This window comes from Nilaparvata lugens, chromosome X (assembly GCF_014356525.2).
Source record: "Nilaparvata lugens isolate BPH chromosome X, ASM1435652v1, whole genome shotgun sequence".
NCBI lineage: Eukaryota > Metazoa > Arthropoda > Insecta > Hemiptera > Delphacidae > Nilaparvata > Nilaparvata lugens.
In genome coordinates this window covers 59,091,584-59,103,444 of record NC_052518.1, presented here as the reverse complement: position 1 = coordinate 59,103,444, position 11,861 = coordinate 59,091,584, and the positions used below count along the sequence as shown (strand labels likewise).

Below are 11,861 nucleotides of genomic sequence, written 5' to 3'. Positions count from 1 at the left end.
AGGAAAACGCTCTCACTGTTGATAGAGCCCATAATTGAACTGGGAAAAAACAAATCTAGTTCTCACTCTGGTGTAATAAGGAAGAGGCAAAAGAGGAGAGTATGGAGATTGGTGATGAACAGTCAAGTTATGATAAAAGCTATGAGAGTTCAACAGACAATCTTTTAAGCTCAACTAAATTTGAAAACAGTTTACTTGGTTCTAGTGAAAACGATGATGTGCTGTCACAATATCTAAAAACGTTTCATGCGGAAAAATAGAATAATTCAATTAGTTATGGAATTTCATACAATAATAAAGATGACGTGTATTATATTGGAAATCAGCAAGTAATATTCGACGATGGTTATTTAGATATTAATAATGAAAGATTTCGTTCAACATATGGTCCACTTGAGTTATTATTCAGTTCAAGACCGAATTTGAATCTTTATAATCAGAGAGATCTGGATAAGTATAAAGAAATCTTAACACTTACAGGCATACATTTAGATCGAAGAGGGTATGTTAAACGAAATCAGGGAATTAAATTGCAAATGATTCAGAAGTTATTTCCCAGTAAAAAATTAGTAAAAAGAAGGGATGAGGTTTATTGAAATTTGCAAAAAATAATTCTCATGATAGAATTTATCAATACTTTGATAATTTTGATGAATTAGTGGAAAGATTAAATTCACTCTATTCCTCAAAAGCTTCTGGCAACACTGGACATGATGTTGAGATCGCGTCTATAATTGAAGAGCTAAAAGAAGCAAAACTAATTGTTTAGTGTTACGATGACTCTGCATCGATTCGGTCGAATTGATACACCTAGTGCTGGGGTTGCTGTTGCTAATCTTACGTGTGATATTGACTCGATAACGCAGAAAATAATCGAATCGATGAATCAACAAGGAATCAGCGAAGCTGTGAAATTTTATTTAGATTTGCAAATAACCAAACTCGTTTCGGAAAATACTAAGAGTATTGGAGTGAGCATAATTGAAAGAGAACATATTCTAAGTACATTACAAAATTTTAGTGCTAATATTGATAAAGCTATTGCAGAGAGAACTCTAACTTTAGAATCTGCTCTAGGAGAAGTGAAAACTTTAACAGACAGCTTTTCATCCCAGTTGGTGAGTATTAACAACGATAAAGTTGATAAAGCTTATTTAGATGAGAAATTAGAAGCCGAAATAATTACAACTAAAATGGGGTTAGCACAGTACAAAGGGGTCGTATTAACTCCGAAAACATAAAATCTCAAAAAGACTGGTAAGTGGTGTAACGCGTAGCTGCAAAGATCAGAGTGCAGATCATGGTTTCACTTTAATCTGGCAGTAGAGTTCACTCGATCAAAGGAGAGTTTAGAAAGGTGTTGTTTGAATTCTCCTTCTCTAGCCTTTTGTAACGCAAAGATCGCTGCGCAGAGAGAAGCATATGGTTTCACTTTAATCTGACAGTATAGGAACGGTCGATCAAAATGGAACTTAGTTAGTCGTTGTCTGTATTCTTGCTTCACTCGCCTTTCGTAATGGAGAATAGCAAAAAAGGAATTTAGAAGGAAGGGTGCCAGTAAGAGATGGAGTAAGTAAAAGAAGGAGAGAGCTGTGCCATCTGGCTAGACAGGTGAGTTGCGCAATCTCCGACTGCTGCTTGTGAGAGACAGAGAAACGAGGGGCGTATTGCAATTTCTCTCTCTAAAACCTTGAGCCGAGCGCTGGCTTGCGCTACCCATTAAGTGTTTGTCATCATCATGATAAGGAAAGTGGGGGAGCGTAGCACGTGTTCTTATCGTATCCATTAAGTTAATACCATCAACATGTTGATAAGGAAAGTGGGGGGCGTAGCACGCAATGTACTTTCATTAAGGACACAAAGACACACACTTGTCACTTACCTCTAATCACTCAAGCTAATAAGATCAAAAATGAGTGGGAATTTTGATTGTACAAGTTTCAATGAATTCTCAATTGAAGCAGACCCGCAAGCCAATTGGGGTTTCGACTGTTTTCCTTTTGATTGGTTTGCAGTAACAAAGACAGCATAGATGTAGAGTGAAGGATTCACTTCAATCTGTCAGTATAGATGTAGAGTGAAGGATTCACTAGTACAGTATAGCAAAAAGGATTCACTTCAATCTGTCACCAAGGGAATTTTTCCCTCTTAAAGGGATTTTTTCCCCTCATCTAGCATTCACTTTAATTTGACAGTATAAGTTATTAGATGTAGAAATATGGATTCACTTTAATTTGACAGCATTAGATTATTAGATGTAGTAATATGGATTCACTTTAATTTGACAGTAGAGAATTTGAGAATGGATTCACTTTAATCTGTCAGTAGAGAATTTTTCCCTCGAAGGGAAATTATTTTTTCCCTCACTCCCCTCACAGGGAAATTATATTTTCCCTCACTCCCCTCACAGGGAAATTATTTTTTCCCTCACTGAGAGAGAGAGAGAGATCACTCTCTCCTTCTTCATCCCCCTCGTCCTCACTGAGGGGAGGGGAAGATTAGATTAGATTAGATAAGATAAGATTAGATTTGATAAGATAAGATTAGATTAGATAAGATAAGATAAGAGAGAGAGAGGGTGAGGGAGAGGGAGAAGGAGAAGGAGAGGGAGAGAGTGAGAGAGAGTGATGGGGGAAATCTATTTTTAGAACACCCCCCACCCTGCGGGCGAGGGGAAGGGGAGGCGGGATGTTCGAGGGTTGAGAGGGGGGAGGGGATTTCGAGCAAAAAAGCTTCCCAGTTCTCTTAGTTTGTATCTACTACATATCTTAAAAATTATTGTAGCTACAGGTCTGGAAACGGTTTTATTGAATTTTTCAGTTCATTTTACATAAAGTACGCTGAATTGTACATCTTAATTAACAGCCAACAAATATCCGTAGGGATCGGTTCAGCAGAGGCACAGAAATTCAGACGAAATCTTCCACCCTCTATCACTTGGTAACTAAGCATTTTCGGACCTATGTTAATTATAACTTTTTCATTTTTTGATGTGAGGAATCACGCCCTGATTTATGGGCACCTTTTTTCAGAACATTCTGTAAACTGATTATATTTTGTCCTCTCTCAGGTCAAGATCCCTTTACTCATGAACTCTTTCTGCGTATAACGTTCAAAAGGGAGTGGATAATGTAAGAACTATTGTTTACAGGAAAACTGAGCCCAAAACCGGTCGCCTTCAGTCAACTGAAGGCGGTCACGCACCGCTTGTGCGTGCGTGTGAGGGTCTGTCACCTCCATTTTTCAGTGGCTTGCAAACGATAAATTCCTTCGCTAGATTCCAATTAAAAACCGTACGGATGTGAAGATTTTTATGAAAACATTGATTTCAACAGAATCATCAAAACTAATTCATGTTGCAAGATAAATTTCCAAAGTATTCATCAAAAACGCCAGGAAAAAATCATAAAAGTTTCCCACTTAATAGAGCAATATAAATGTTTTCTCAAGAAATATTAATTTTTCACCTCGCAACTTGAATAGAGAATTAACAAACCTTCGAAATGAGATATTGACCGGAACGTTCGGATGAAAATCAACCGAGTTATATGGAATCCCAATTAACATTACGATTATGGAGATAGCAATTCGACATGGTTCCCCTCCTGCAGAGTCTTGAAAATATGTATCAGTAGTTAACGTTATCCTTGACGAGGCAATGAATAGAGTGGCAAATGTGACCCCAAAATGTAATGATTTATGATATACGATAATAATTGAAATAATGGGAAAACATAACTTGGAAGTACTGTGATTGAACCAGGGATAAATATTAAATAAGCCAGTTACACAAACACATCGATTTTTTGCCGTTCTTATAATTCTACCAGATTGAATGGACAACATCATGCCTTTATCAAGCTATGTTCAATCTAATAGAATTTATGGGGACGGCAAAAATTGGACGAGTAGAAATCGATGTGTGTGTAATAATCTTCTAACACTGTAAGTCTGTAACTGGAAATAGTAAAATTCAGGACCTGAATGGATGCAGTCTTGTGAACGAAATATGTGAGTAATAGTTGATGGAAATCTTGTAAATAAATGTAATCATCAGTAAAACTAGTAGCTTGCGAAATTTTAAAACTTATAACCTTCTCTAAACTCAGACCACTATCATAATAAACTCGTAAATCAAAATCGAATATAGGTATAATACAACCACCTATCAAATACCGAGAGAAACAAAAATGTTTTTCCATCAGGAACCATAAAAATAGCTGAAAACCATTACCAGGTAGCGCGCCAAATCAAAATCCGAGAGATCTGATCAGCTTCCTGTTTAAGTGAATTAACTGATAAACTACAAACTTCCAGAATATCAATTTACAAAGGTTCCGATTGAGAATATGATTCAAAATTGGTTTCCATGATCGGGGATTGGTATGGATTAGAGGGATCAAATTGAATTGTATGGAATAATCTGAGGAATCAATTCGAAGAAAGTTGCGTGAACAATAAGAACAGCAAATGATAACAAAAGCCATACTCCCAGTCAATTCAATCTTTGCAATTACATATTTGAGAATCGTAATTCTAGACTAATATGTGGTTCTTAAAGGCTGGGAATGAGCTTGTACAATTATTATTGAAATCCCACACAAGACAATATGGTTTGTTCATTAAGCAACATGGAGGAGGAAGTAGAGTTCACTTCATTTCAGGTGCTTAATTCTTAGCAAATACAGGCGAAATTGTTTTGACAAGACATGTCTTTTGCGGCCGGAGTTAAAAATCCTTTCAAATTTGGATGAATGACATTAGGCCTCGTACCAGAGAAAACTCCTATAATTATTGTATTCTGTGCTCGTACGTAGTACAAGTTGATGTTGGTGTTACATGGAAATATCAAAATTCATCTTTTAAATACAAGAATTGCCTTCGGTCTTCTCTCTTTTCGAAGTTGATCGATATTATTTATTTATTTTGAGATCTCACAACACCAATTTTGAGATCTTTAGGTTATATTTCCCAAGTCTTTTTTAGTATCAGTATTCTGTACTTTCTTTGATATCGTAGCAAGAGACATAAGTATTATACTTTCCATTACAACTAATATACATGTGGGAAACTGATCATAATATTCGAGAATACTTTGCATCATGTAGGTTTCTCTTTTTATTCTCAGATTGTAGACATCGAAGGCTCGATATTCTTAAGAATACAGAACGATTTTCAATATTAAAGCATGGAACAAAGTTTTTTCTCAGGAATACTTCATTCATAATCGGTCCGATTATTCAATTATGCATAAAATATAATTTGTTTGATTTGAATTTCCAACTTTGTCTTGAAGTTGAATGAGCTTAGAGTTGATAGTTCAAGTAATCTCTGGTTTTCTACTTCATCAGTAAATGCACAAAACGCTACTTTTTTGGCTTATCTTTGTAATCAATCTTGATTACCAGCTTAAAATTTAAAAATATTTTTATATTTAATATTATGCTCATATGATCGATTTTTTGTCTTGTGATTTAGATACTGTAGCCGATTGAGCTATAGACAAACTGTAAAGCTCATCTTATTAGTGAATAAAGGTATATGAAAGGGATCATAGAACATGAAAAGGATCTTGACTCTTGAACTTTGAAATAATTAACACAGATCACCAGACTACATTGCCCTCGCTTTTTTCTTTTTGGTCGTCAGGGTTTATCACCCTGCACACCGCCCTTTCCATACCTTCCAACACCTCTACATCAACCATTCTTTCCTTATGTTTTCGACTGCATGCTTTGCCCACAATATCAGTACCGTTCGGTTCTCTCCTTTTGTAATGGCAGGCCATTGTCCACTGTCCACTCCCTGTTCAACAACCACTCCTTCTCTGTCTAACATCACTCACTCTCTCACATACTTCCTCCCTTATTTTCACTACACGTTGTCGAAATCAAAGCGTTTTGCCGCGTTTTTGGATTTTGGTCTACTCATCTACGGTACTCTAGTCTCTGTGTTTCAGTCGAAAAGGATGCAACAACATGCACCACATTTCGCATGTAAGTGAAAAGTTCCAGTTCTCTTTACAGTGCTTCAGTCGTTTATTAGTTTTAAAATAATGTGAATATTTGATCTTCTATCAAAAAATGTAAGTACATAATATTACTCTAGAACTCTAGGTACAGTTTCGAATACGATAATATATTCATGCTTATGCTACTATATACTGACAGTTCTGAATATGGATGTGCAAGAGGATGTGTTCCAATTATGTATTAATATCTTATAAATAAATTTCAGCCCAATGACATGATTTTACAATTATGAATATAACAGCAAATTCAATTTAATTATTACCTTACGGTACCGTATGTAGTTTCGACTATGGAAAAAAGAAATAATTTAGCTATTTCAGAAATATTCAACCTCAAATTTTATTGAAATGATATGAAATGTTATTTATTTACATTTAACAATTATCAATATATTAACTCAATTCATTTCAAATTATACTTAGCATCTGTTATATTGTTCACTTATTAAGGTTCCACTTCATTATTATGTTTTTGGGCCTATTGGACCTAAGATATGCAATATATTGATAGGCTCAATATTATAAATCGAATAAGTTGTTAACATCCATGATGACAACAAAAATATTCCTGACCATATGAAAGTGGAAAATTCAAACTGTTTCTATAACGTGTAATTTGTGATTAATATGATTTATGCTACCACTGTACATGTTTTCCATATCTACTTCTAAATCATGATATCCTGTTATCCTCATAAAGGACGAAGGAAAGAGTCAATTTTATTGACAACCGAATAACTTTGATCTGTAGAATGGTCTCAAAGATATGCTGATTTCAAATTTTGAAGTAGTTTAGTCAAAGAGTTCGGTACAGTAGCTGTTATCACGAGTAACATATCGTGCTAATGCTAAAATCCTAGAGTCCAAATTAAGAACTCGCTACACTTGTTCAATGAATGAGGTAGAAAATAATCCAGATAAAACCTTCCTAACAACAATCCAGCATACATATTTATATATCGTACCTCTTCTCACATGTGAAAAGCTACAAAACGTTGAGGTACCGACGCTTCTTATTCAACTGTTTATTATCATTGACTGAATTCAATATGCATAAGTAGAGGATGGAGTAGATGTAACAACAATAAGCCTACAAAAAGTAGATGAATAATATTTCTACCTGCAATATTGATACCTGTAAGGTATCTAAATTTGTTCTATTGTTGTCAAATTTTCATTTGCAGGGAAATGTTTGCGATTGGCAATGTATGGAGAATGATTATAATGATGCTACAGAGTAATACGGTATGGAAAAAAGAGATGAGCAAAAAAGTGGAAGCATACATTAATTATTCATAATGCATATCTCAGCAACAACAAAGAATTTAATTGCTAGAAGAAAACTCAGGACACATTGGATCAAATGTGAATAAAACTTTCAAAGGTAAGATACACCTTATAATTAGGTAAGATAATTGTAATTACCTACCATCTCATCATTTTGCGCAAATACTTTTAAATTAAATTTCACACTCCTCAACTCACTCACTCAGTGGCAAGTAATGCTGTTTTAGAAACACCATCTACTTGGCGTTATACATTATATTATTTCAGAATCATCACAATAATAACTTTAATCCACAATGACAACCGAATTCCTTTTACGGAAGTTCTGTTATCAAGTCAATATCAATATGACATTAGATTTTCTTAAAATAGTTTAATCATTAGAACTCATGAACTAGAAGTTCAAGTAGTAAATCATAGTGAACATGAATTATCAATCATGAATTATTAATTATATTATTAATACAGTAGTAAAGTGATGAATTCGGTACTCTTATCTGTACCGGTATAACATTTTTCCAAAGAAAGATCTTCAATACGTATATTATTCTTGAAAAAATTACATTAAGGAATTAATTTATCAGTGTTCATTTCATTTTTTTCTTCTCTGTCTCCTTTTTTGACTCGCGCTTGGCGCTCGGTAACCTCCTGTGTGGTGCTGTGATGTAGGCCTACGTGTAGCTCGCTCCAGTTGGAGGGGCTGCCAGAATAGTTTATGAAGAGACGCTGCATACTTTCTAATTTCTCTGTATCCTCCGCTCATACATAAATTATTTTTCCTCCATTATTTTTACCTTTTCTCTATTTAAATTTCTATTGAATCTTCATTCCAATTTTTCTTTTCCAATTTCAATTTTTCTGCATACCCCACTTCCACACTGGTAAAGAATTCTTTATAATTATTTTTATTCCAGTTCTACCCTTTTTCTTCCATTTCTAATGAAAAGTTCTGTTATTACATTCAGTTTGAATTCAGCTTCCATAAAAGTAGCCCAATTAACACTAACTGTAACTATATTTTCATAAATTAATACTTGACATTATTTCATTTTATTAAAACGTTGTAATCCATTATAAGTATACCCCTTAAACATTTCTTAGCTTAAACTTATTTAATACCAATTCTTTTGTAATAAGATATCAATAATTAGTTCATGAAAGATGTGCTATTTTCCATATTGCTTGTCTGGGGTTTTTCTCACTCATTCCATTAATATTTGTATATATATCTGTAAGTATCTGTATTATGATTCTTTCCAATCCTAAAATCTAATCTCATCCTTCCAGGTGTCTGCCAAAGAAATTTCTAAAATATGGTCAATGAGTCTGTCATTGAAGAAGAAGTTAACGATTGGCTCCTGCAACCAAAATTTAGAAGAGCGCGCAGGTAAAAAAAGTCTTAATATGGTTCATTATGATTTAATTGTATCTCTGTAAATGAGAATGGAATATAGTTTACCAAGCAATAGTCAAGTGAATGCTATCTAAATTCGGGGTTGCGTTCTGTAATGACTTATGGATGTTTTACATCCATTAATTGCACATACCATTATGTAATTTATCACATTACATATAGGCTATAGCCTACATAATATGCCCTGTAATATATTATATTACTCAATATATTTTTCAACGAATCAACTAATACTTGTCGTGTTAATAAAGAGAAACAAATAAATAGATAGTCAATAATAGTTAATATCAGGTCGAATTCACCGAGATAACTTTTATTCAAGCTTTAAAGCCTCTACTATATATATTATATACCTCGGGAGTTGCCTACCTTATTTGCAAAAAATACTTGTTTTGTTGTGTGAAATAATTATTCAAGTATTCGTAATTCACTATTTTGGATACGGTATATTTTTCCTTTTTCTATTTGTTTATTCAAATTTATATTGCATCTTTGTATCTTGTGAAGCAATAAAAATGTATTATTATTATTAAAGAGGGCAATGAAGAACAATTTTGTGTAATAAATAAAATGAAAGTTCATATATTGCATAGTTATTGATATACTTCAATCAACACATAAGGCTATAACAATTAACAGTAGGCTATACTTAAATCATAATTTCTCAAGATTAGACTTAGTCAACGAAATATTATTTGGTCATAATTTTATAGAACAAATGCCAATTTTTACATGAAAAATGCCCATTCAAATTGACGAATCGGATATTTCTAATGATTTGATATTCTATTCTTTTGTTCTATTGATTTGAAAATACAGAGTCGTCATTAAAATATTCTAGTGGTATTTATCTAGAGGTGAAAAATTACATTTTTAGGAGAGCAACTGAGATAATTCAATACGACGAGCTCTTATGACAATAACTTTGTATTTATAACAGATAAGTGGAGTAAACATATTATTTCCAAATTTAAATGACATTCTTCATAATAATTATTGATTGATTGATTGATAATGCACATAACTAAGTTTCTCAAGCTTCCATTTTGTTATCTGTTGAACTTGATCTGCTGTAGGCCTACATGCAAATGCTTCCGTTTTTTACTAATTTTTGTACCTGAAGTTATACAGTAAAGATGAAATTAAAATTAAGTTGATTTAATTTTTGTTCACAGACATGGAGAAAAGAAGAAACATCTCGCTGTATGCTGAAGTCGATGAAGACGAGACAGTAGAGGATTTTGGAGCTTCAGCCATGAAGTGCAAGCACAGTGTCTAAACACTTTTTGAGCCTGATCATAATTTTATATTAAGAAAATTTAATTCCAATCCAGTAATATACTGTATAAGATGTGAATGCGTTCAAGTAAAGGATTTATTAATTAATTTTGAAGTCATGTAATTTTTCACATCCAGCTGAATATCCTTTTTATTCTAGAAAGTAGATTATAATTTTTGTCACATAAAATTGTAGATATATTTTCCATCACATATTCAAAGTGGATTATCATAGCTTTTGATGACTTGGGTTATCATGAAATTGGATTATCCTGCAGTTATGCGGACTGATCTTAATCAGACTGATATGGTAGTTATTTTATAATGCTTGGAAACGACTTTCAAATAATATGGTACCGGTACTGATACATGGAATGAACAATACGGTAGGTACTGACTCTAAAGGACTTATTCCATCAATTGACAGTGCTTTTCAAATGGTTTCAACTGGTTTACACATGAATTTTGCCCACTTAAAGCATTGTAATTCATTAGAAATGAATTCGAATGTGATTTTATTATACCATGAAATGCTATTTAGAGTGATTTTAGAGTGAGTAGCCTACATTTTGAAAGATTCTTGAGAACATTTTTCAATAATATAAGTGATACAAAATTATTTTCAAGTGGTTGAAAAATCCAAATTTTGCCCATTCACAGAACTTTTGATCATTGTAAAGTAATTCAAACATGATTTGGAAGTATGTGTATTCTACTTTGAAATGCTTTGAGAGATTTGAAAAGTACATAAGTCAATGATTTTGAATGATTCTTAAGAACTTATTCAATCATTTGAAAGTGATTTCAAATGATTTCCAAATAATTTAAAAGTGATTTGAATCTATACTTTGAAATGCTTTAAAGTGATTTGAAAAGTACATAAATCGATGATTCTAAATGATTCTGAAGAACTTATTCAATGATTTGAAAGTGATTTCAAATGATTTTCAAGTAGTTTATAAATCACAATTTTGCCCACTTAAAGCATTGTAAATCATTGTACAATCATTTAAAAGTGATTCGAATCTACTTTGAAATGCTTTAAAGTGATTTAAAAAGTACATGGATCGATGATTCCAAATGATTCTAAAGAACTTATTCAATCATTTGAAAGTAATTTATAAATCACAATTTTGCCCACTTAAATCATTGTAAATCATTGTACAATCATTTAAAAGTAATTTTAAAGTGATTTGAATCTACTTTGAAATGCTTTAAAGTGATTTAAAAAGTACATGGATCGATGATTCCAAATGATTCTAAAGAACTTATTCAATCATTTGAAAGTAGTTTATAAATCACAATTTTGCCCACTTAAAGCATTGTAAATCATTGTACAATCATTTAAAAGTAATTTAAAAGTGATTTAAATCTACTTTGAAATGCTTTGAAGTGATTTGAAAAGTACATGAATCGATGATTCTAAATGATTCTGAAGAACTTATTCAATCATTTGAAAGTGATTTCAAATGATTTTCAAGTAGTTTATAAATCACAATTTTGCCCACTTAATGATTGTAAATCATTGTACAATCATTTAAAAGTGCTTGAAAGTGATTTAAAATTACATTTCAAAGTACTTTAAACTGATTATTTTGCTGCTTGGGTAAGTTGATTGTAAATCATTGTACAATCATTTAAAAGTGCTTGAAAGTGATTTAAAATTACATTTCAAAGTACTTTAAACTGATTATTTTGCTGCTTGGGTAAGTTGATTTGAACCAGCTGTAGATAATGGTTTCTTTGAAGACCTATACAAATAATAACCACCTCCCTATCATTGAGAATCTGGAAAATGTTGGAAAAAAATATTCACCTCATGAAAGAGAGTTGTTCATATTGCATTCATCA

General features: G+C 32.6%; 1 long non-coding RNA gene across 2 annotated transcripts; it reads left to right on the top strand.

Moving 5' to 3' along the window:
• Positions 1-4,626: 4,626 nt before the first annotated feature.
• LOC120355078 lies at positions 4,627-10,118 on the top strand. Of its 2 annotated transcripts, none has more exons than XR_005573419.1 (4): positions 4,627-5,996; positions 7,216-7,415; positions 8,606-8,705; positions 9,908-10,118. It is a non-coding gene; the product is annotated as an uncharacterized LOC120355078 (long non-coding RNA). The 2 variants fall into 2 exon arrangements; XR_005573418.1 differs by having other exon boundaries at positions 4,627-6,085.
• The last annotated feature ends 1,743 nt before the right edge of the window (positions 10,119-11,861 follow it).